General features: G+C 39.2%; 4 long non-coding RNA genes across 4 annotated transcripts; 2 read left to right on the top strand and 2 right to left on the bottom strand.

Annotated features, from left to right (window-relative positions):
• Positions 1-972: 972 nt before the first annotated feature.
• Positions 973-1620, bottom strand: LOC311093497. Its single transcript, XR_014608422.1, has 2 exons — positions 1516-1620; positions 973-1377 (listed from the first exon to the last, which is right to left on the bottom strand). It is a non-coding gene; the product is annotated as an uncharacterized lncRNA (long non-coding RNA).
• Positions 1621-1735: 115 nt separating this feature from the next.
• LOC311093496 lies at positions 1736-3621 on the top strand. The gene is made up of 2 exons (XR_014608421.1): positions 1736-1941; positions 3134-3621. It is a non-coding gene; the product is annotated as an uncharacterized lncRNA (long non-coding RNA).
• A 5075-nt stretch (positions 3622-8696) lies between these two features.
• On the bottom strand, positions 8697-10253 carry LOC311094198. The gene is made up of 2 exons (XR_014608596.1): positions 9254-10253; positions 8697-8993 (listed from the first exon to the last, which is right to left on the bottom strand). It is a non-coding gene; the product is annotated as an uncharacterized lncRNA (long non-coding RNA).
• A 3775-nt stretch (positions 10254-14028) lies between these two features.
• Positions 14029-16317, top strand: LOC311094097. The gene is made up of 2 exons (XR_014608564.1): positions 14029-14289; positions 15798-16317. It is a non-coding gene; the product is annotated as an uncharacterized lncRNA (long non-coding RNA).
• Positions 16318-26728: the final 10411 nt, after the last annotated feature.

The raw sequence follows: 26728 nt of genomic DNA, 5'->3' as shown, positions 1-26728 counted from the left end.
ATTCAACTGATGGTGTGTCAGCTCCATTTTGAAGACAAATATTTTCCTTTAATTTCTATACATTTCACATTTAATTTAAAACGCAATTAAATCCCATTCGATATATTATTATTTTTTTACAATGAATAATTTAATAATTAAAAAAAACAAATATACAAATAGACAGTCATTGGAAGGTCCAATAGACAACATTTGTGAATTTTGTCTGGATTATGGACATGCTAGCCTATATGTTACAGGAGAATGGAATGTACATTTAAATAAATATATTATTGGGTTGAATGATTAATTATATTAAGCTATCTTAGTGCTTGTGTGTATTCCACTTGCAGCTGCATCAGAAGATGTTAATAATGTTAGCAATCTGCCTATAATTTCACAGCAGTTTTATCAACCTATAATGTCCCTCTGATTTGTTTTATATTGTGGTTAGTGTTGGATTGAGGAAATTAGGATATTTCTTTGACACTCAGGTTCCAGGACCAACTGATTCAAGAACAAGTATTGGCATTTAAATACATTCTCATTTTGCCATGTATACCAGCAACTTTGAATACATTTTACGTATTTAAAAATGTATTAAAAGTTTCTGGTATACATGGCAAAATTAGAACGTAAAAAATATATATTTTTCATGTTTGTTAATTACTTTTATAGTATACATTTTTAAATAAAGCATACTGTAACTTGTGGATATAAGTGACATGAATACTACCATCATATTTTAATACTGAAAGTATCACTTGAAAGAGAATAGTTTCAGTATGCTAAGATGGCATGAGTTCACATGTTCATATACAGTATAATGTGATGTCAGAATGTGATGTATCCTGCATATAATAAAGCTTATAATTTTAGTCTTTAAAGATAAAAACAAGCTCCTGTCCACAATGATGCTAATCTCAAAATGCCACATATTTATTTCTTCTGAAATCAATAATGAAAATTAAAGTGAAAAAATAATTAATTAACTGAAAATAAAATCTTCATTGTTGCTTTAACTGTTAACAGGGCAACTAGCCTGAGTCTCATGTTCTCTGTAGCGTCTGACTGAGAGAGGTTTTTGTACAATGTTGTTTCACTGTGTGAACCTGCCACGGTAAGCCCCCATACAGTAATAATCTCCTGCATCCTCAGGCTGGACTCCACGTAGATTTAGTGTGAAATGAAGTCCAGCTCGACTTCCACTGAACCGATCTGGGACTCCAGATTGAAGTCGACTTGCTGCATAGATCAGGAGTTTAGGAGCTTCTCCAGGTTTCAGCAGATACCAGCTCATGTCACTATCAACTCCACTGGTCCCAGTGCAGCTTATAGAGACTGAATCTCCTGCTGTAACACACAGAGACTCAGGAGTCTGGACCTCTTGATGAGACACTGAGAGAGAGATCAAAAACTAATCAAAAGAAGCTTGCATTTGCTATACAACAGTTCAAATTAATGCATAAAAATATAAAACAAAGAAAGAAAAAAAAAAAATTGTATCATTATAATATAGAAAACATATTTTTGAACCTTGAGCGAGCAGAACGAGTGTCCACAGCATTAGAACAAGAGAAATCATTGTTGTGTGTGTGTATGTGTGTGTGTGTGTGTGTGTGTGTGTGTGTCGGTGTCACACACTAATAACCATCAGTGGAGTTTTAAGCGCAGTGTTCAGTTAATATGCAAAACACTTTCAGATGCATCATGGAATAAACCTCAAAAAACAATCAAAATACATTTAGCAAGACTTTATTTATTAAAAATGTATTTCTTTTTTCAGCTGACTGAGCGAAACTAAACTAAGATACAGTTTTAGTGTCAGTGTCAGTGTTAGTGTTGATGTTAGTGTAACTCTGTCAGTGTCAGTTTTAGTGCAGGAGGTTTTTGTACAGCCGCTCATTGGGTTTGTATCACTGTGGCGCACGTTCGGTGGAGGAACACGACTCTCAGTTGGAAGTAAGTAAATCTCTTTCTGTTTCAAAAAATAAATATGTATATATTTATAAAAAATACATTATAATTGTTAATAAATATTCTTGACTATATGTTTAAGATAATACAGAAATATATTTAACTTCTGTTTCAGCTGTTAATTATTACTGTACGGTAAATATATGCTGTATAACTGGGCACTTAAAAAATATAAATATATAGCATATTGTTATATTTTAGACTTGATTATAATTCTGAATGTGTATTCCCTAGTGAAAAATAAATATAATAAAATGTATTTGAAATACATTTATTTTATGATAATTACACTACAAATACATTTATATTTATAATATAAATATCCTGCAATTGTACTTGTACTATACTATACTTAAAGTCTGCTAAATCGGAACAACTAGTTTTGTACTTAATGCACTTTATTTATCCATATATTATATTGATTGTGCTAAAGTGGAACTATTGCAAATATACTTTAGGTATACTTTAAATATCTTGCATATAAATAATCATACAGAGATCATCCTTAATAATTGTGAAACACATTTTAGGCTTAATATTAAGAAATGTGCATTGTGCAATAGAGAAGTGCTCCAAATAAAGTTTAATTATAATATTTATATCAATAAGTCTCATGTAATATGTTAGTATATATGTTAATGGATTTGTAGTTTTCTCAGTATGAAATAAATGTATTTTAAATGCATTATCATATTGGTGTTTTTCACAAATGTAATATTTTATGTTAAAATAAAGTAAATCATCTTCATTTTCGTGCTGCATAAAATACAAAATCATTTTCTTAATAAACTCTGAATATATTTTTAAATCAGAATAGATAAAAATGTAATATATACATTTTAGTCTGATATGTTATTGTTTTTTATTTATTTATATATATTTATAAGTACTGAATATATTAATGCTATTACTGAATTTTATTACTGAATATATTAATGTTATTACTCCAGATTAGACTAAAATCAGAATAATATAATTCAGTAAATTGTGTTTTTACGGGCTGTTGCTCTTCAGATCTCCTTGATTAACTCTGAGTCTCTTAAAGGGAAGTGAAAGACTGATAGAGCTGTTTTTAAGAAGAATGAAACTCTCTCTCTCTCTCTCTCTCTCTCTCCCTCTCTCTCTCTCTCTCTCTCTCTCTCTCTCTCCCTCTCTCTCTCTCTCTCTCTCTCTCTAGCTGCCACTCGCCCCACCCTCACGGTCCTGCCCCCCTCCAGAGGCGAGCTGCAGCAGGGTAAGGCTACAGTGCTGTGTTTGGGCAGTAAGGGATTCCCCTCTGACTGGAAGCTGAGCTGGAAGGTGGATGGCAGTAGCAGGAGCTCTGCTGTGAATCTGAGTCCCAGTGTTCTGCAGAAGGATGGACTGTACAGCTGGAGCAGCAGCCTGAGTCTCACTGAGTGTGAGTGGAGCAGAGCAACAACCATCAGCTGTGACGCCACATACACATCCCAGAAAGCAGTGACCGAGAGCCTGAACACACAGCAGTGTGATGCTGACCAGTGAAACACACACACACATCATATATAAGAATTCTTTCACACTTACACACGCAGTGTGCCATTTTGCTCTGTTAATCTTTCTTTAAGTCTGTTTTAACATGTATGATAAACTCTTTTTTAATTTTTTTTAATTTTTTTGCCAAATAAAAGCTTTTTCAATCATTAATTTTGTGTATTTCTTGTAGCCATATATGAATAGTTTAGTATATAGTTAATTTTAGTATATAGTATAAAAAAAACAAATAAAAAAAAACATATATATATATATATATATATATATATATATATATTTTTTTTTTTTTTTTTTTTTTTTTTTACTTTTTTTTTTTACTTTTTCTCATGGAACCATCAAAATCGTTCTTCAGGAACTTCACGAAATGCTTTCACTGCAAAGGCCATGCAAGTATACATTTAATGAGGTGCTCTGAAAATAAATAGCTGATGTTTTTTTTCATAGTTAGATGGTTAGATCTTTTCCATAGCTTCAGTCCCTGTTTACGGTTTTATCCTGTCACTTTCTACTTTACCCATGCATGTGTGATTGTGTGAATTTGTAAATGTTTAGCTTAGTTATATTTGTGATTTAGTTAATAAAACTTTATGACTGAGGCCAGGGGCGTCATGCAAGCCAAAATTCTGGGGGGGCACAATCTGAGACGTTGCAATTGTTTTCTGACGGGTGATATGGATCATGTTAGGAGGGGTCAGGGGGTTTCTCCCCCTGAAAATTTTTTAATTCTGGCTGCCAAACATACCATTTCAATGCAGTTTGGGAGGGACAGAAATACCTTAACGGAGCTAGCAGCAACCCTCCTCTATCTGAGGACTAAGTTAAAGTATCTATTTTGTAAGTTTATGTAAAAGACAGGTTGATGAAAGAACTGTAAGCTCAAATTCAAAAGCTTTTGAAGTCTACTTCATTAAAGCATGTTTACACACACACTTACTGTACACTTAGGCCTACTACACATGATTTTAAAAACAGTACCATTGCAGTTTTTATGTTATGATTTTAAATTGGTATGTGACCTAAGAACAATCTTACATTAAAGGTACATAAAGGTGCTGAGGTCTGACTTTGTGGTGCTCTGAAGTTATTTTAATATTAATATTAATATGTGATGAAGGACTTTGAAAGAAGTTTGACAGATTTCAGATTTCAGTGCTGAATAAGGTTAACACTACCCCGTTTATTTGAAAATGGTTAATATTTGACAAATGTAAAAAAGTAATCAAATCAAATGTAATATGTAACATTACTTTAGTAAAATCATTGAAATACTGTAGTTACACTGCTCATTATTATATTTTAAATAAGGAACTTGTAAAGAGTAATTTATGAGCTAACAGAAAAGCTAGTAACTTGTAACTTGTACATTTAACCTATGAACCAGACAGAAGGGCTATAGCTAGCCATTGGATTTATAGCTGCCTGATCCGTGAAGAACCGTGAATAACAGTCTATGGGAGAAACATCAAGTCGATGCCTTGATAACGTTAGGTTGGATTTTGCAGTTAGCCTACAACAAATTTAACACCCTCGTTTCTATGAAACTGAAAACAATTGAACCAGCTGGAGACTTTGACACAAAGCAGAACAGATGTTTCAAAACCGATCAGATAACGTTATGGCTTTGTATGGCAGTAACGTCAGCCAACTAGTTTACTGTTAGACTAGGCTATAGCTATCGATAACGTTACACTGATAATGCTCTGAATTCGCAGCTAATATCAAATCCATAACTTTTTGATCAAGTTAAAATTTCCAGGTCAACCACAAATAATCCCACTACCTTTTAATATCATCCGATAACTAATTCAATGCCGATTTGTTGCTTTGCCCACTTACCACTTCAAGACCATCTGTAAAACATTGCCAGCTCAACGTGCGAGACGTGAGTTGCTTGAACATACACAGCAAAGATTCTAGAGCGCTACGCGCGTAGCGCTCTAGATTTGATATACACAGACACCATATTAGGAAAAAGGGGCGGGCTGATGCTGACTTATTACACATCCAGAAGAATACATTTGAGTCGTCATAGGCTCTGGTATATTATGGAGCATAATAGGAATAAAGCTGTGACAAAAAAATTATCAGGGAGGAAAAATCTGAGGGGGCACGTGCACTTTGAATGGGCATGACGCCACTGACTGAGGCGAGTGATTTACTCCAATTCTGAGTGAACTCTCTGCTCCTCACCATCTCAGGTGCTGCGAGCAAATCACTCTGCTTCACCTTCTGAGAATATAGTTCCCAGTATGTATACGGTTAGAAGATGGCTGTGTCTCATGTGTCCTTGTTATTTGTACACGCTGTGACTACACAAATCACAACATGTAAATAGGAAAATGTTGGCGTTATTTTGTCACTTATTGAAAGCAATAGGTTAGATGGAGCCGTTTACCTCCAGTATTTGTGCTAAGCTAGGCTAGCGGTGGGTGCGTCAGACAGAGTTACGGCACGCACGGAGATGAGAAGGCTATGTATGGACTTATCTAACTCTGGGGGATACGGTGAATAAGCTAAAGTCCCCAAAAGTCGGCGTGTTCCTTTAACTCTGTATGACAATTATTTTATAAATTATAATTTATAATATTTTTGCTGTTGGGCAGAAGCTCCTTATTTCGTCATTTTTATATATATTTGTCATACACTTACTTTTGGTCACCCTTTACGTTTGTCTGTGCTTTGCAAATATTTAATAAATGAAAAGTATTGAAAAGAGTTTGTGCCTAAACCTCAAACTGTCAGTCAAACCTCAACACTGCACCTTGTTGAGGTGCTGTGAAGAGTGTAGTCAAAAATATATTTTGCCTAGGCCTACATCACAAATTCACAATTTAAAGTAAATGACCACGTTTATTCTGAATAAAAGATGTGTATCAACTCATACTGTAATAAAGCAATAACTGCACATAATGTAATAGGTAACATTATTAATGTAATAAAATGTTTATAATGTAATATTTTTTGTCAAAATGTTGAGCTCATCGAGCACAGCGTTAGTTCTACCAGAAAGACTCGGAAGAATAAATACTGTAACAATTATACATTTATTAACAGCCCAGGCAATAAATGCCATAAAGTTATTTGGCGTAGGCCCCGTCCGTAGCTCGTAATCCGAGGGTACAGACTCTGCATTTCCTGCAACGAAGGCAGTGGCGCAGCCGACCCCCTGTGAGGTATGGGAAGGGACCATCCTGGTGGTGGTGGGGAGGATGGAGATGAATGAAAGCGTCAACATCTGCAAACTCAGATGTTGTGTAAGTGCCTACCTTTTATACTACAAGTATTAGAACGTGATTGGATAGATGAGAAGGTAATAAGTGACATAACAATTGAGTCTTCCCAGCAGAACTTACGCTAAAGCTTTCATTTCAGGCAGGCCACGTAGGTTTAGGCCGAGATCAGCTGTCAAATCGCTCCATTCTCCTGCCACTACCATTCTCCTATTAGACCGGGATTATATATATATATGTGTGTGTGTGTGTGGTATTACTGCTCGGTAAGCATGCTCAAACTGCTCACAACCCTCCCGCCATCACCACTATAAGTATCAAGCATATTACTGTGCACCTTCTGGCTGTTGTTTTCTTTTGTTTCAGATTACCAAGGTCCTATAGTCATCACAGATATCACTGCTGAGAGACACTCATCCTCATAGCCAAGCTACAGTAGCCTTTAGATGATTTACTGCCACGTCTACTTATTAACACTGTTTTGCTTTAAAGACATACTAAAGTGTCTTAATCATCTGTATATCACTCAAGCTGATGGTTTTATGGGGGGTTAATGCTAAAGCTCTGTATGCCATTAATTATGGAGCAAGAACCCCCATAAGAAACCATATACCGCCAAAGATAAATTGTGTTCAATAAACTCAAGTAACTTGCCAAAGTGGTCCTGTCTGAAATAATGTAATAATGAATTTCCAATGTAATAGTGACTTTTCATATTGTGTAATAGGTTATTGTATGATAAATGTATTACATTAGGAACACACTAATGAAACACACATACCAGCAAATAATGTATAAGTGAAACAATGTTCAATGTTTAAATAGAATAATACTCATTTTTAATGTAATAAATTTGAGCACAAAATGTAATAATAGATTTATGTAAAATAACTACATTAAAAGTAAAGTATAGGCTAATTACATTGTGTCACTAAATTGTGAACGCAACAGTTTCATTAAAGTGCCCCAATTATGCTTTTTCAAATATTTCCTTTCATGCAATGTGTAATGTCTGTGAATGTAAATGATCTGCAAAATTCTGAATCCGAAAGGGCACAATAAATAAAGTTATTGTCTCTCAAAAGACAGAATCGACTCTGAACAGCCTAAACGAGTCGTCAGTATTTCGATTCCCACTTCTGTGACGGATACACTAGGTAACACATTTGCCTAACGCCCGTATGTTCTACATTATCCTCCCGTGAACAACTTGACCTGCCCTCAAACACTGTAGCTTTTTCACGTGGTTAACATCATGGTTTGAAGACGCTGTGTAACGCCGTGAAAGTAAATTTGTTTCATTTTCACTTTCGAATGATGATGTTGCAAAGAATTAGTGGTTACAATTATTTTTTTCAATGATACCACAGCAGTACAATCACAATCTTTTGTTGTGTTCCCGTCATTTTACTGATGACTGCTTCTTAAATCTCGGTACCTAGTTTATTTGGACCAGCTTGCTCCTCTGAATCACAGCCTGTAAGCATGATTAATAATTGATGTTTATATTTTCTATTGCTTGTTCACAATAGTTTGAATGTTATGTTGTGTACACCCAGTGCAGCTGTAGGTCTCCGGCTAACCGGCTAGTTCTGCTAATCAGCTGTGGGCCCACTATTGTCTATAAATGAGACTTTCACTGCCGCTGAATCTAGAAGAAACACCTGAAGCTCTGACTGATGTGAAATAGATCAGGAGTTTAGGAACTTCTCCAGGAATCTGATGGTACCAGGACATACATCTCTGAGAGGTATCACCTGTGTTCCAACAGTTTACTGCTGGTGTGTGTAAGAAATTGTAGTCTGCCTCGACCCAGATTCCACTCCAAAATATATTTTAGAATGAGCTCATCCCCAAAATGGCTTAATTATCATAGAGATGAAAGAAAGTCAAGTTATATTGTTTCTTCACCATTTGGGTTGATCACATCCTGAACAAATGGTAGTCAATTGTAGAATGGGACTGGGTGTGGGACACAGAGAACCTTCTCAGACAATGGGGTGTCAAAACTTCATTAACATAGACCACAGTTGTTGCAACAAGAGCAACTTAATTTACATTAAGAACAGGATAAAAGGTTTAAGATTTGGATGTTCTGGGTTCATTCTGTTTGACTCCACTGAATCCGAAGTGCTGTCTGTACTTTGTTACTACTTTGCTGGAATAAACTTCATTTTTGAGATCTTCGACATCCACATCATTTTTTCTTACATGCGTGATTATAGTGAATAGAGACAGTCTGATCAGTCTGCACTGTTTGAGCTTCAGATTGAGTCAGAGTTTGTCCCACAGAACCTGAAGAGAGAGACAGAAAACAATGAGAAAAATATAAAACAGATGAGCACATTTAACACTTAGTTATAGGCATCTGTCAGCCTGAGCACACAATATTTCTTACAGTTGCACTACAATGACTAAGTGTCTTTTTCTTTTCTTTTTTTCTTTTTTTTTGTACACAATATGTTACATATTCAGTGACAATACCGATCTTGTGGATTGCTCAATTTAGGTTCCTCTAAATTGGTTGATGACATAAATTGCTATAGCCTACTTACTCCAGGTGCAGGTTGTGAGTGTCCAAATAATGACGGCTATTAAAGTCATGTTTGCTTTTTGATCTGTTATCATGAAGGAGAGCTGTCAGTCAGAAAATAATAAATTCACATATCTATAAAGACCTCCAGTGCACTGAAGCATGCAGTTCATATGCAAAGATTCTTCATGGGTGGAGCTAGGGCCGAAGCAGGGCCACCCCGCTCATAATTTCCATTTTCTGTCTTTTTCATCGTTGAACAGCTGGGTAGATACAAGATGATTAAATGTGGAGATGAATAAAGCAGGCAAAAAATTAAATAAATAAAAGCATACAGTCCTACTGTCAGGGACCAATCAAGCTCGGTCCCATCCACCACACAACGATAACTGTCTCCGGAATACTAATCACCCGCACCTGTTCACCATCAGCAGCCTCATCAACAAGCACTATAAAACACTCACCATAGTCCCAGTTCAGTGTCAAGCCTCCAACAGGAACAGACCATTATCCGTTGTCTCCAACAGGAACAGGCCATTATCCGTTGTCTCCAACAGGAACAGACCATTATCCGTTGTCTCCAACAGGAACAGACCATTATCCGGTGTCTCCTTCGCCCTTTCAGGGCTTGGGCCCTAAAAATGTAATATGACTAGCACAGCATCTATTTTGAATAAAAGACACGTCCACTGAAGAGCTTTACATCTGCTTGTCCACCACTAGATGTCGCCATTAGACACTTGATGCCACCAGGAATCCAACAGAACAAGCATCCCACATCCACGTCGGCAAAAATGGGCCTGAATCTCCTGTATTAAACGTGTCATACTTCCAAATTTATACAAGGCTTGTTGGTCTAGGGGTATGATTCTCGATAAGGGTGCGAGTGGTCCCCGGTTCAAAACCCGGACGAGCCCAATATATTTAATACTTTAGAATTTTGTAACTGACAAAACTTTACATTAACTATTTGGATGCAAAGGTTGTCTACTGAGTTCTACATGCTGAAGACTATAGGTCTACAGAAGGTCCAGTGTTTTCCAACAGTAAAATAATTATCTCACAATTATCTTACAATAATGATAATTAGTTTTTTTTCTTTCTGAGAACATGAACCTCTCTTAAAGTCAACATGAAATCAAATCTTTTGCAGTAGCCTATTGTACGGAAGCCCTGAACTGCAACGTAACAATACATTTAAAAAAGAAAACCGTAAAAAAACTTTTTTTTTTCTAAAATTACGAGAATAAAGTAGAAATATTTCGAGATTAAAGTCGAGATACTTCTAGATTAAAGTCGAGATACTTCTAGATTAAAGTCGAGATATTTCGAGATTAAAGTCGAAACATTACGAGAATAAAGTCGTAATATTTTGAGAATAAAGTCAAAATTACGAGAATTTTTATTGGGAATGTCTTATATGGGGTTTGCACTCTTCTCATCTCCTTAGTATTTAGAGTATTATGAGTAGCCTACTACGTAAATATTTACGTAGCCTACATACAAGTCTGTAGTCATGACCAACAACTATCAAACTCACCCTTCTGTGTTTCAAAAGCATTGTCCATGTGCTTATGCAAAACTCTTGCTCTTCACAAATGAATGAAGTTTGAGTTCAGGAGTTGAACAATGCAGAGGTTTCATTAATGTCACGTGCTCCTAATTTGCTTCTTCTCGTAGTTCCAGTAGGGGGCAGTAAGACATTACAAGTTTCTTTCTCTGTATTTGGTTTTATTGGCCTTTGGACAGTGTTGATACCTTTATTTCCAAAAGATATTAAAAAAAAAATATAAGCACACTTGAGATAAATATTTCTTTAGGCTATATGTGATTTATGTTTATTTTACAGTTGTTTTTTTTTTTTTCAGGTTCCTTTTATAGTGATAAACAAGAAATGAATTAAAAATCTTAATTTAAAAGTATATAAGTATATAAAATATATATATTCGGGCAGATATATGGGTGGATACACTTCTCCTTGAAGTTGCAACGTTTTCAAGAGTGGGTGCAAACTTACTATATCTACTTAGCCCAAAACTTCCTGAGATAATTTACTATATTATGGTTGAGATGGAGGTGGTATATGATATGGATTCAAAATGGTATCTGTTAGATTACAAAGACAACTACGTTATAACAGTATAACTAAAGAACTAAAGAATATGAATTTCTGCTTCTTTACTCTGTGTGACACAATAGAGTTTTATCTTTTCATACTGAACAACTCGCACATCACAAGGATTTATAGAGGTATCGTTTAAATATGATTTTTCACAAAGGCCTACGTTTGTGAAGGCAGCACTAATTGATATGGGGGAAAAAAGAGATGCGTTACAGGAACAGCAAGAAATTCAATGATTATTCCTAAAGGGCAGATCTGGGTTTGAAGATTAATTAGATTAAATAAGAAAACATAAAACGCATACATATGTGTGTATCATTGATGCTAACCCCTGTTTTTGTTCTCATTTCTGCACCTGTAGGTCTCGGATGCATCAGAGGATTCTCTGTGGTTTAACCAAGGGAGGTTTTTGTGCAGCGTTTTTTGACTGTGTGAACACAGCGCTGCCACTGATCTCATGATAACTCTGACAGTAATAATCTCCAGCATCTTCAAGCTGGGCATCACTGATGGTCAGACTGAAATCAAGACCATTTCCTTGTCCACTGCCACTGAATCTTGAAGGAATTCCTGAGTTTTTTTCATTTGTATAATAAAGCAAGAGTTTTGGAGCCTCTTCAGTTTTTTGGCTGTACCAAGACACATAATAACGCCCTTTAGATACTGAGCCTTGCTCATTTTTGTAAACCACAGTATCAACTTTACAGTCAATAGAGACGGTTTGACCGCGCTGGACTGATTTAACCTCAGACTGAGTCACAACAATTTGTCCTAAACAACCTGTGTAGAGCAAGAGATAACAGCACAGATTATTATATAATATATATCTTATATTAATACTGAAATATATTTAAAAAGTCACATGTGACTGTCTGTACCTTGCATGCTGTAGAGTGTCCAAATGATAAAGGAGATCAGAGTCATTTTGGCTGTTAGATCTGTTATCATGAAGAGAAGCTCAATGAAGAGTTAAACAGACTTATAAACATCTCAGATCACTGACACTGTCTATGCAAAGCATCAAATATGACCAGAAGTGTCCACCATACTGGCAGTTTCCTGAAATCTGTTCCTTATTTTACAGTTATGCAATTGAAGGCTGAACACATTTTGCATTTTATGCCCCTTATTTATCATTAAAGAGCCAAGCGGAATGAAGTGCAGAATGAAAAGAATGAAAAGTATTCTACTGTATATTTTTATGAAAGCACAAATTTAAATGACATGCCATTTTTCTACTTGTAACTTATATGTTAACATTACAATATACAGTTTATTTGATTTCCCCTGTGAGTGAGAAGACACTGTAAAAGTGATTCTGGATTGTAATGTGCAGAAGAAGGATGGACTGTGGAAACATGATTTTGCCATTTAGTTCTTCCTATATCAACATCTTGTTTGTCCTTGTTGTCAGTTAATTGGACTTTGGAGTATAGGGAAAGTGTTATATTTAGGTTATTGACATTTTTATCAACATATAATGTCCCTCCGATTTGATTTATATTGTGGTTTGTGTTGGACTGAGGAAATTGGGACATTTCTTTGACACTCATTTTGTTCGACCAGCTGATTCAAGTTCAAGTCTTGGCATTTAAAGACATTCTCATTTTGTCATGTATACCAGCAACTTTAAATACATTTTTAAATACATGTAAAATATATGTTTTTATGTTTAATAATTACTTTTATAGTATACATTTTTAAACAAAGCATACTCTATCTTGTAGATATGAGTAACATGATAGTAACATCATATATTTTAATATTGAAAATATCTCTTAAAGAGAATAGTTTCAGTATGTTAAGATGGCATGAGTTCACATGTTCATATGTATTATGTGATGTCAGAATAATAAAGCTTATAATTCCAGTCTTTAAAGATAAAAACAATCTTCTGTCCACAATGATGCTAAATAAAAATAAAATTAAAGTGAAAATTAAACAAATGATGAAATAACTGAAAATAAAATCTTCATTGTTGCTTTAACTGTTAACAGGGCAACTAGCCTGAGTCTCATGTTCTCTGTAGCGTCTGACTGAGAGAGGTTTTTGTACGATGTTGTTTCACTGTGTGAATACTGTAGCAGAATAAACCCCCATACAGTAATAATCTCCTGCATCCTCAGGCTGGACTCCACGTATGTTCAGTGTAAAATCAGGTTCATATCCACTTCCACTGAACCGATCTGGGACTCCAGATTCAAGATCATCTGCTTCATAGATCAGGAGTTTAGGAGCTTCTCCAGGTTTCAGCAGATACCAGCTCATGTCATCACCAACTCCACTGGTCCCAGTGCAGCTTATAGAGACTGAATCTCCTGCTGTAACACACAGAGACTCAGGAGTCTGGACCTCTTGATGAGACACTGAGAGAGAGATCAAAAACTAATCAAAAGAAGCTTGCATTTGCTATGAAACAGTTCAAATTAATGCATAAAAATATAAAACAAAGTAAAAAATTTTTTTTAAAAAGTTAACAAATAAATAAAAAATGTTATCATTATAATGTAGAAAACATATTTTTGAACCTTGAGCAAGCAGACCGAGTGTCCACAGCATTAGAACAAGAGAAATCATTGTTGTGTGTGTGTGTGTGTCGGTGTGTCGGTGTCACACACTAATAATCATCAGTGGAGTTTTAAGCGCAGTGTTCAGTTAATATGCAAAACACTTTCAGATGCATCATGGAATAAACCTAAAAAAACAATCAAAATACATTTAGCAAGATTTTATTCATTAAAAATATATTTCTTTTTTCAGCTGACTGAGCGAAACTAAACTAAGATTCAGTTTTAGTGTCAGTGTCAGTGTTAGTGTTGATGTTAGTGTAACTCTGTCAGTGTCAGTTTTAGTGCAGGAGGTTTTTGTACAGCCGCTCATTGGGTTTGTATCACTGTGGCGCACGTTCGGTGGAGGAACACGACTCTCAGTTGGAAGTAAGTAAATCTCTTTCTGTTTCAAAAAAGAAATATGTATATATTTATAAAAATACATTATAATTGTAAATAAATATTCTTGACTATATTTATGTTTAAGATAATACAGAAATATATTTAACTTCTGTTTCAGGTGTTAATTATTATTGTACTGTAATTATGTATAACTCGGCACTTAAAAAATATAAATATATTGTTATATTTTAGACTTGATTATAATTCTGAATGTGTATTCCCTTGTGAAAAATAAATATAATCAAATTTATTTGAAATACATTTATTTTATGATAATTACACTACAAATACATTTATATTTATAATATACATATCCTGCAATTGTACTTGTACTATACTAAACTGGTAAAGTCTGCTATAGTTTTTACCCATATACAGTATTATATTGATTGTGCTAAAGTGGAACTATTGCAAATATACTTTAGGTACACTTTAAATATCTTGCATTTAAATAATCATACAGAGATCATCCTTAATAATTGTGAAACACATTTTAGGCTGAATTTTAAGAAATGTGCATTGTGCAATAGAGAAGTGCTCCAAATAAAGTTTAATTATAATATTTATATCAATAAGTCTCATGCAATATGTTAGTATATATGTTAATAGATCTGTAGTATTCTTAATATGAAATAAATGTATTTTAAATACATTATTGGTGTTTTTCACAAATGTAATATTTTACTCTTGATATTTTCTTATGTTAAAATAAAGTAAATCATCTTCATTTTCGTGCTGCATAAAATACAAAATCATTTTCTTAATGAACTCTGAATATAAATCAGAATAGATAAAAATGTAATATATACATTTTAGTCTGATATGTTATGGGGTTTATATATATATATATATATATATATTTATAATATTGATTATATGAATGCTATTACTGAATGTTATTACTGAATATATTAATGTTATTACTCCAGTTTAGACTAAAATCAGAATAATATGATTCAGTAAAATGTGTTTTTACAGGCTGTTGCTCTTCAGATCTGCTTGATTAACTCTGAATCTCTTAAAGGGAAGTGAAAGACTGATAGAGCTGTTTTTAAGAAGAATGAAACTCTCTCTCTCTCTCTCTCTCTCCCCCTCTCTCTCTCTCTCTCTCTCTCTCTCCCCCCTCTCTCTCTCTCTCTCTCTCTCTCTCTCTCTCCCCCCCCCTCTCTCTCTCTCTCTCTCTATCTCTCTCTCCCCCCCCCCCTCTCTCTCTCTCCCCCCCCCCCCCCCTCTCTCTCTCTCTCTCTCTCTCTCCCCCCCTCTCTCTCTCTCTCTCTCTCTCCCCCCCTCTCTCTCTCTCTCTCCCTCTCCCCCTCTCTCCCCCCCCCCCCCCCCTCTCTCTCCCTCTCTCTCTCCCTCTCTCTCTCTCTCTCTCTCTCTCTCTCTCTCTCTCTCTCTCTCTCCCCCTCTCTCCCCCCCCCCCCCCCCTCTCTCTCCCTCTCTCTCTCCCTCTCTCTCTCTCTCTCTCTCTCTCTCTCTCTCTCTCTCTCTAGCTGCCACTCCTCCCACCCTCACGGTCCTGCCCCCCTCCAGAGGCGAGCTGCAGCAGGGTAAGGCTACAGTGCTGTGTTTTGGCAGTAAGGGATTCCCCTCTGACTGGAAGCTGAGCTGGAAGGTGGATGGCAGTAGCAGGAGCTCTGCTGTGAATCTGAGTCCCAGTGTTCTGCAGAAGGATGGACTGTACAGCTGGAGCAGCAGCCTGAGTCTCACTGAGAGTGAGTGGAGCAGAGCAACAACCATCAGCTGTGACGCCACACACACATCCCAGCAAGCAGTGACCGAGAGCCTGAACACACAGCAGTGTGATGCTGACCAGTGAAACACACACACACATCAAAGACGTAGATAGCATGCATTCATTCACACACACTCAAACTTAGGACTGTCCTAAATCAGTCAATGCTCAACAATGAATCTTTCGTTCTGTTAGTATAATGTTCAGATATTCTCAGCTGTTGTAACAGCAATGCTTTGTTGTTTTATTGCTGCCAAATAAAAGCATTTTGATTCAAATATGGTGTTGACTTTCTTGCTGTATTATAAAACAACCTTAAATATGAAATCCCACTTTTTATTGATTTTTTTGGGACTTGTGTCCATTGTGATTATTGTGATGAACAGCATGAATATTAAAATCATATTTTAGTATTGAAAATATTAAAAAGATATGTATGTTAGCATCTTAATATTTAATTTAATGAAATAAAACATTTTAGCTACACAAGAGATGAATAGGGTCACCATAAAAAAAAAAAATCACCATATTTTTAGGAATAAAATGACGTAGCCCATAAATTCAGGCATATGTGAACAAACCCCTCTGTAATATAGGGAATAAATCTGTAAAGTGTGTGCTTTACTGAAGTGGAGTTCCTCTGGCTCAGCATGAGAAAAAATATATTTGGCCTTTACAGATATGTATAATCTACACACACAAATAGATGAAGTTCTATTGATTCTTTTAGTTTACATGTTATTATTCATATGAATGTTAAACTTCAATGCCATGGAAATAAACTTTTTAAATATTTGATCTTAATAATCATACAGGAAAACTCACTGTGGTTGTTAACAGAGGAAGCAATGGACAAAAAAGGATTCAGGATCTAATTCTGTCTAAAGTGGACCATAAAGCTAGTTAAAGCATATCTGGATAATTGTTTTCTATTATTGAATAAAGCAAATAGAGATTCAGATGAACCGCAGACCGCTTGTTATTTATTTATTTATTTATTTGTTTGTTTGTTTGTTTGTTTGTTTGTTTGTTTAAGGTGCATCTTCATTTTCATTACATAAGTGTTGATCACAGTGAGCTTTCTTTCATATTAATTTTGGGTGTATTTTATTGTTATTATAATTTGTAATTCATGTTTGAGACATTCTGATGTTTTTTTTCATATAAAATATGTAGAATGTGTTGATGAGTGTGTGACTATGAACATCAACAGTTCATAAACCGTCTGTGTCTCTGAGTGTTTGTGTGTAAAGTCAGTGAGGTGAATAATGATCTTCAACATCAACATCTACAGAAGTCTCAGCCAAGGAGGTTTTTGTATGATGCTTTTTCACTGTGTGAACACCCAGTCTTTGGTACCAGAGACCCCCTTGTTATGTTTACTCTGACAGTAATAAACTCCTGAATCTTCAGGCTGGACTCCACTGATAGTCAGAGTAAAATCCATGTGGTCTCCACTTTCACTGCCGCTGAATCTAGAAGAAACACCTGAAGCTCTCTCTGATGTGAAATAGATCAGGAGTTTAGGAACTTCTCCAGGAATCTGATGGTACCAGGACATACATTTCTTAGAGGTATCACCTGGTTTATTACACTTTACTGCTGGTTTATGATTACAGAGAATAGAGACAGTCTGATCAGTCTGCACTGTTTGAGCTTCAGATTGAGTCAGAGTTTGTCCCACAGAACCTGAAGAGAGAGAATAAAATGAAGTCTAAATCTTGATCTGAGCATCTGTGGACTTGTTGATTTCTTAATTTCTGGCTTTATTCATTTCTACATACTTACTCCATATGCAGGTTGTGAGTGTCCAAATAATGACGGCTATTAAAGTCATGTTTGCTTTTGGATCTGTTATCATGAAGAAGAGCTGTCAGTCATAAAACCATAAACTCACATATCTATAAAGACCTCTAGTGCACTGAAGCGTGCAGTTCATATGCAAAGAGTCTTCAATGTAAATGTCCTTTCTGAGAACAAGAAGCTCTTACTGTCAAGAAACATATTTCAGGTGGTAAACAGAGACAGATCTTTTCTTTTTCTTGAACATCTTAAAAAGTCGAATGATCTCAGTTGCTGACAAATAAAAGTAATAATCAACTGAACTGATTTCACTCTTGTTCTGCTGTTACACTGCGGGCTTGAGCAGTGTAGAGTTATTGTGCAGTTGAGTTCAACTATTTAAATGGTTTAAATTACAATAAGGAGCAATAATTAAATTTTTCATTATTATTTCACTCAAATGCTAATTAACTCTGTACGATAATTACTTTATAAAATAATAAAATGTATAATATTGTTGCTGTCGGGCAGAAGCTCCATATTTCGTCATTTGTCATTTTCGTCATACATCATTATTTGTCACCCTTTACGGTTGTCTGTGCTTTGCAAATATTTAACAAATGAAAAGTATTGACAAGAGTTTGTGCCTAAATGTAGGTGTACACCCAGAGTGTGCACATATTTCTTGATATGTAGCCCCTACGATAACATGAAGAAATCCCCCAAAATATTCTCATCCAATCGCCCACAGGAACTTGGACATAGACTCGGCCAATCAATGACTTGCATGCGGGTACACTGGTGAATGAGACGAGAGGAGAGGGCGGGACAAGAGCGAGGTGAAAAAAAAAAGAAAGAAAAAACAACAGAGAAGATGGCGGCGTCCGAAGAGGTCCCATGCTGACGGAGATTTCGGTATGATAATTCAGTAAATAACAGTTTAGCTTTTAGTTATTGCGGGTGCTACATGTTTTGGTCTGAGCTACAGAACTGTTGCGGTTTGAGTGGCGTGTGTAAGAGCGGAAGACTCCACGCTATCAGTACTGAAGATTCATCCGTCGTCATATCATCAACAAGTATAGTTCGCATAGTGCGAGGCAAACGTTCTCGCTAGGTAGTGCAAAGTGTTGATTATTCAGCTATACTACTAGCGCGTCGCCAACGTTGGAAGCTTGTCACACAAGGAAAGGAAGACAACCAGCCAGTTCACTGCTATAGCCCTGGACGTGTCTGTGGCTCATTTCACCTGCTCTCTCTCTCTCCCTCTGTCTCTCACGCCATCGATACACGGTGCGGTTGATGAATAATAGGCTACCCTGCCACACATGACTCCACCATTGTCACGCGATAGCAACGCCCTCGTGATGGACATGTTCTATTAATTGGTGTACGGTCGGCACATACGTAACGTGGACAATCCGAACCAAAAGGAACATTGAACTGAGGTTGGTCATGGAGTGTTGTTAAGTGTATTGTGTGAAACTGTTTTTGAGGTTACCGTTGACCTGAAGGTTACTGTTGTGTGAATTTCATTCACAAGCATATACTGCTGTTATTCAAATATATAGTTTATCTGCAGTGTATTTAGATACATGCTGATGTTGTTAAGTAAAACTTTCAAGTGTTATTGAGCCACTCTGGTGAAGTGGATGTTAATACAAGGGTTTGAACACTTTATGGTGGTTACAGGTTGATAGGGAAACCATTCCTATCGTTTAACATTTGATTTATACATTTTTTTATATATATATTTTTTTTTTATTTTTTTTTTTCCTCAGTATTAAAATACTGGTACTTAGTATAATAAATAACCACTCATTTCTCAACGTTTACACTATTGTTTTATTGTGAAGTTTTTCCATCTCCCCTGAAGTAGGGGCGTCTCATCCTCTGTCTGTAAAGTATAGTAGTTAGGGGGAATACAAGTTAAGTCACACACACTGATGGTTAGGCTACTGATATTCTGCACTTTAGGTCTCCACCGTGACAGGTCCAAATCCTAAAGCCTAAGCTATTGTGCTCTATTGAGCGGACAGAGTAGACACGAGATTAATAGGTCTGGGGGTTAGGGACTTAGATCCTCTGATTTCCAGCCATTCAGGGGAGAGTGATTTACCCCTACTAAACGGACGTTGGTCCCGTCCGCTACATATTGGCGTCACGAACAGGATCTACTTTTTTTGTAGCTTTATAGTTTATGCTCCATGGCTGAGATGGAAGAGTTAAGGAAGCAATTTAAGGATCTCCAGGAAACAGTTACAGCTCAGACAGCTAGGCTGGGGGAACAAGCGGCACTTCTTGATCAAGCCAGACAAGATCAGAGGGAGGCTCTGTTGATGGCTAAGACTGTAATCGAACAGCAGGCCAAGACCCCCGCGTCTTTGTATATTCCAAGAGAGAGAAAATGTTCCGATTTCACCGGTAGCCCAGCCCAAGGTGAACCATGCGTTGAGGAGTGGATAGCATCCATGAAGTCTAGCTTCAAGATAGCCAGGGTTCCAGACGAAGATAAAATTGAGTTGCTCAGGCAGCACCTCAAGGGTGAGGCTAAACTGACAGTTAAGTTTCTATTAAGTGAAGAAAATACTGATATCACAAAAGTCTTTGAAGTTCTGGAGAAAACATATGGTGACAAGGTCCCTGTTGGTGCTCGCCTTAGAGAGTTTTATGACAGGAAGCAAGGCCCAGGTGAAAAGATACGTGCCTATGCTTATGATCTTCAGGAGAAACTGCATAAGCTGAAACGGCGAGACCCAGAGCGAGTTCAAGATCCAGACAAAATGCTGAAGGAACAATTTGTACTTGGGCTAAGAGATGACTTCTTACGGCGTGAAACAAAGAGACAGGAGAAAGCACAACCAACGCTGTCCTTCTTTGACCTGATGCAAGCGGCCATCACGTGGTCGGAAGAAGAAGAAGAGGCCCCTACAGCTGCCAGAGGCCCAGTGCGAGGAGCAGTTAATGCAGCAGCTGCTGAAGAAGCCTCTTCTCCACTGACCCTGACATCACTATACGAGGCTATCCAAAACCTTGCTGCCCGTCAGGAGGAACTCTACAAAGCAGTTCATGGCAGGGAGCAGGCTGCAATGCCCCCTAGACCTGCTAGACCCCCTCTAAGAGACGACGAAGGGCGACTCATTTGCTATTCCTGCAATAAACCTGGTCACACGAGCCGCACGTGTCGGCAGAGTAAACCAGCCGAGCATAGAGCAAGGATGGCAGCCGTTGCTACAACAGAGTGTCAAGCTGAAAATGACACACAAAGCCCTAGTGGTTTGGTTTCAGCTGGCATTAAAGCTGTTACCCAGACCAGCGAGAGGGACTCAGCAACTTCGGTTGGTGCATTTGGGGAGTGCTTCACAATTGATATTTGGATAGATGGTGTAAAGACCAGCTGCCTTTTAGACACTGGTTCTGAGGTCACTACCATTCCAGAGAGTTATTTTAGGGAACATTTCCAGGGGACCGAGTGCTGTCTGTCACCAGCTAAATGGGTTCGTCTAACAGCGGCTAATGGCCTTGAAATTCCAGTGGTCGGGTGTCTGGAGGCGGATATTGAGTGTATGGGCAGGCTGTTGAAGGGTCGGTGTGTTTTTGTGCTGAAAGACAGTTGCAGCGGCAAGAAGGAAAGGGGAAAACCACCCGGCATTCTGGGAATGAACGTGATCGGAGAGCTCAAGGGCTTCCTGACTGATTTCAAGGGTGTTAAGAAGCTGGACCGAGGTACTCCACAGCTAGGCCATGCCAGCCTACGCCGTATACTGGCCACCATGGAAGAGGAGGAACGGTGTGTGGGCCCAAACGGACGGATAGGGTTCGTAAAAGTTGCAGGGAAGCAGGCTGTCACCATTCCCCCGTTCAGTGAAAAGGTGATCGAAGGTCGCTGTAGGATACCACCCAGAGCAACATGCAAAGTGCTGGTGGAGGCGTCTGCCAGTGTCAGTCTCCCTCGTGGTCTAATGGTGGCAAATGTTCTGGCCCAGGCTACTGAGGGGAAGGTCCCAGTGCGCATACTCAACTCAAGTAAGAAGACCATCACATTGTTCCCAAGATGCAGAGTGGCAGAGTTGAGTAAACCCAATGTGATCGTACCAAGGGAAGTAGTGTCCGTGGAGGAGGTGAATGGAGAAGTGTACGTGAGGAAGGTCAGCCGTGGAGAGGTCGAGTCGGTAAAGGGGGATGGACCACTGTCTGTTCCGGTACACGCAAATCTCGAGGGTCTGACGCCACCTCAGGTGCAAAAGCTGGACAATCTTCTCAAGAAACACCGGGATGTGTTCTCAGAGCATAAAAGCGATTTTGGGTACACCACCACGGTGACTCACCGTATTCAGACTGGAGATGCAAGGCCGATTAAGCAAAGGCACCGGCGTATACCTCCACACATATTTCAAGAGTTTAAGAAACACGTGCAGGACTTGGTCGCACAGGGGGTACTCAAAGAAAGCTGCAGCCCGTGGGCCTCCCCTGCAGTAATTGTCATTAAGCCAGACCAATCTGTACGGTTCTGTTGCGATTACCGTAAGCTAAACAGTGTCACGTTGAAGGACGCCTACCCGCTCCCGAGGGTTGAGGAGTCCTTGGATGCCCTTGGAAAGGCGAAGCTCTTCTCGTCGCTAGATTTGACAGCAGGGTATTTTCAGGTGGCTGTTCATGAAGACGATCAGGAGAAAACGGCTGTTACCACCCCATTTGGCCTGTACCAGTGGACTAGAATGCCATTTGGTCTTTGCAATGCCCCTGCCTCATTTCAGAGACTAATGGAGGTAGTCCTAGGCGATCTGGCGTTCGACGTGTTACTGATATACCTGGACGATGTCCTGGTCTTTTCCAGCGATTTCGATAGCCACTGTGAGAAACTGGACGTAGTATTCACTCGTCTGAAGGAACATGGGCTTAAGCTTAAACCGAGCAAGTGTTTCCTGCTAAAGTCAGAAGTCAAATTCTTGGGCCATATTGTTTCTGCGGAGGGTGTCCAAGTGGACATGGAAAAGGTCAAAGCACTCCGTGACTGGCCGGTGCCCAGGAGTACAAAAGATGTGCGGCAAGTGGTGGGGTTTATGTCATATTACAGGCGTTTCGTCCCGAACTTCGCCCAGTTAGCAAAGCCGTTACATTCTCTAATGGGAAAGGGCAAGAAAGAGAGTGGAGGCCATTCTGTTCCCTTTGTGTGGAGTAGAGAGTGTCAAGAGGCCTTTGATAAGCTAAGGGAGCACCTTATGTCATCTCCGGTACTTGCGTACCCCGACTTTTCACTCCCTTTCACCCTTACCACCGATGGGAGCCTTCTTGGGTTGGGGGCAGTGCTCAGCCAGCGGCAAGAGGGGGTGGAGCGCGTGGTCGCCTTTGCTAGTCGAGGTCTCCGGGGTTCAGAGCGGAATGACAAAAATTATAGTGCATTTAAGCTTGAGTTACTAGCCCTTAAATGGGGAATAACAGAAAAATTCCGGGACTTCTTAATGTACTCTAGATTTGTTGTGGTGACCGATCATAATCCTCTGCGCTATCTCGAAACAGCTAACCTCGGGGCGGTGGAGCAGAGGTGGGTCGCCCAGTTAGCAGAATATGATTTCGAAGTGCATTATAAGCCGGGGAGGGAAAACACAAATGCGGACGTGCTGTCTCGGCTCCCTCGAGCACAGGAGCCTGAGGTCAGCGACACTGAGAAAGACTTTCTGGTCATTCAGGCTGAGGAAGTGCGTGCCTGTCTATGGCCTGGACAGAAGACAAATGCAAGAAAGCCTAGTGTGCAGGTGGCTTCACAAGCTGCTGTTACAGCGAAGGTTACAGGATATAGCTGGGAGGATCTTCAGCAACTTCAGGCAGAGGATCCTGTCGTGGGCCCTATAGCAAGGGCAATGAAATGTAACGCGAGGCCCAATAAGAATCAGTTACAGGAAATGGCTCCAGAACAAAAAAAACTGGCCTCACAACGGGATCGACTGAGCATCCGTCATGGTGTCCTATTTCGTAGCATTTATGACCCCAGAGATGGTGAGGAGGTACACCAGTTGGTATTACCAGAGGCTCTGCGGAAACATGTGTTCAGTATGGAACATGAGCATGGGGGTCATTTTAGTCAGAAGGGTACACTTGCGCGTATGACACGCAGTTTTTACTGGCCCTCAATGAGCAGAGATGTACATGAGTGGGTGAAGCAGTGTAAGCGTTGTGCACTTGCCAAAGACGTATTTCCAGCTATCCGAGCCCCATTGACATGCACTAATGTGACCACACCTCTGGAGGTACTGGCCATGGATTACACCCGATTAGAGGTGTCTGTGGGGGGCTATGAGAATGTGTTAGTCATGTCTGACATGTTCACACGGTTTACGATGGCTGTACCCACGAAAGACCAGTCTGCTAAAACCACTGCCAGGGCCATTGTCAAGCACTGGTTTGTGTATTATGGCTGCCCCTCTAGGCTTCACTCAGACCAGGGGCGCAGCTTTGAAGCCAGTGTCATCAAAGAACTCTGCCGTATCTATGGCATCTCCAAGAGTCGTACAAGCCCATATCACCCCCAGGGCAACGCTCAATGTGAGCGATTCAATAGAACGATGCATGATATGCTCAGAACTTTGACGCCAGAGAGGAAACGCAATTGGAAGGAGTATCTTCCTGAGCTTGTGATGGCTTATAACAGTCATGTTCACTCCTCGACGGGATACTCCCCGTTTTATCTCCTCTTCGGGCGAGATGCACGACTGCCTCAGGACATTCTGGGGGGAAGAGACTTGGAGCCCAGTGACATTGACAATCTCGATGATTGGGTCCTCGACCACCACGAGAGGCTGAAAGTGGCAGCAGAGGCGGCAGGGGACGCCGCTCGGGATGCATCCCGGCGACGCAAACGGCTCTACGATCGGAAGTCACGCGCTGCACTTGTCAGATCGGGGGATCGAGTACTGCTAAGGAATCATCGACCAAGGGGGAGGAACAAGATCCAAGACAAGTGGGAGCCAGAGCCATATTTAGTTGTCAAGCAGAACCACCCCGACTTACCTGTCTTCACAGTCAGGCCCGAAACTGGGGGGCCGTCAAAAGTAGTGCACCGAAATCAGATGAAGCATTGCACCTTTCAGACACCTATTAGAGAAGTAGTTGCTCCCAGGCACAAGAGAGCTGCATCTGATTCAGACACAGACTCTGTAGGATTAGTTTGCATTCCTCGTACCCTTCACAAGGCACCAACACCAGGCGAGAGTATGGGGGCTAGTCAAGGAGAGCTGCGGGATGTTGAGCCAGAGGCAGTCTTGGGTGGTAGCCTGGGGGAGGTATCTGATCATGAAAGTGGGGGAGCCTCTAATGCTAGCTCTGGGGAGGGGTCTGTTATAGGGGATTTAGTTGAGGATGCGGATAACTCGGAGTCAGATAATGAGTCTGTAATAGTGAGACGCCCACAGAGGAACACTAGGGGTCAGTTACCTGTTAGATATCGGGAGGGGTATGTTCTGAAGTGAGCTCCTTTTCCTTTGGTATGTTTTGTTTTGTTCTGTGATTTTGTTTTACACTAACGAAAGTCTAAAAGAAATGAATGCATGTGTACTTCTGTTCTAGATGTATCGATGTTACACTGTATGAAAAAAAGTACATGGACTGTGGGTTAGCAAGGGACTCAAACATTGAAGTCTATGATGTGGCAGGGTTTGGAAGGGGGGAATGTAGGTGTACACCCAGAGTGTGCACATATTTCTTGATATGTAGCCCCTACGATAACATGAAGAAATCCCCCAAAATATTCTCATCCAATCGCCCACAGGAACTTGGACATAGACTCGGCCAATCAATGACTTGCATGCGGGTACACTGGTGAATGAGACGAGAGGAGAGGGCGGGACAAGAGCGAGGTGAAAAAAAAAAGAAAGAAAAAACAACAGAGAAGATGGCGGCGTCCGAAGAGGTCCCATGCTGACGGAGATTTCGGTATGATAATTCAGTAAATAACAGTTTAGCTTTTAGTTATTGCGGGTGCTACATGTTTTGGTCTGAGCTACAGAACTGTTGCGGTTTGAGTGGCGTGTGTAAGAGCGGAAGACTCCACGCTATCAGTACTGAAGATTCATCCGTCGTCATATCATCAACAAGTATAGTTCGCATAGTGCGAGGCAAACGTTCTCGCTAGGTAGTGCAAAGTGTTGATTATTCAGCTATACTACTAGCGCGTCGCCAACGTTGGAAGCTTGTCACACAAGGAAAGGAAGACAACCAGCCAGTTCACTGCTATAGCCCTGGACGTGTCTGTGGCTCATTTCACCTGCTCTCTCTCTCTCCCTCTGTCTCTCACGCCATCGATACACGGTGCGGTTGATGAATAATAGGCTACCCTGCCACACATGACTCCACCATTGTCACGCGATAGCAACGCCCTCGTGATGGACATGTTCTATTAATTGGTGTACGGTCGGCACATACGTAACGTGGACAATCCGAACCAAAAGGAACATTGAACTGAGGTTGGTCATGGAGTGTTGTTAAGTGTATTGTGTGAAACTGTTTTTGAGGTTACCGTTGACCTGAAGGTTACTGTTGTGTGAATTTCATTCACAAGCATATACTGCTGTTATTCAAATATATAGTTTATCTGCAGTGTATTTAGATACATGCTGATGTTGTTAAGTAAAACTTTCAAGTGTTATTGAGCCACTCTGGTGAAGTGGATGTTAATACAAGGGTTTGAACACTTTATGGTGGTTACAGGTTGATAGGGAAACCATTCCTATCGTTTAACATTTGATTTATACATTTTTTTATATATATATTTTTTTTTTATTTTTTTTTTTCCTCAGTATTAAAATACTGGTACTTAGTATAATAAATAACCACTCATTTCTCAACGTTTACACTATTGTTTTATTGTGAAGTTTTTCCATCTCCCCTGAAGTAGGGGCGTCTCATCCTCTGTCT

Source organism: Abramis brama (assembly GCF_963993115.1).
Source record: "Abramis brama genome assembly, chromosome: 12".
NCBI lineage: Eukaryota > Metazoa > Chordata > Actinopteri > Cypriniformes > Leuciscidae > Abramis > Abramis brama.
This window is presented reverse-complemented; position numbering and strand designations above follow the sequence as displayed.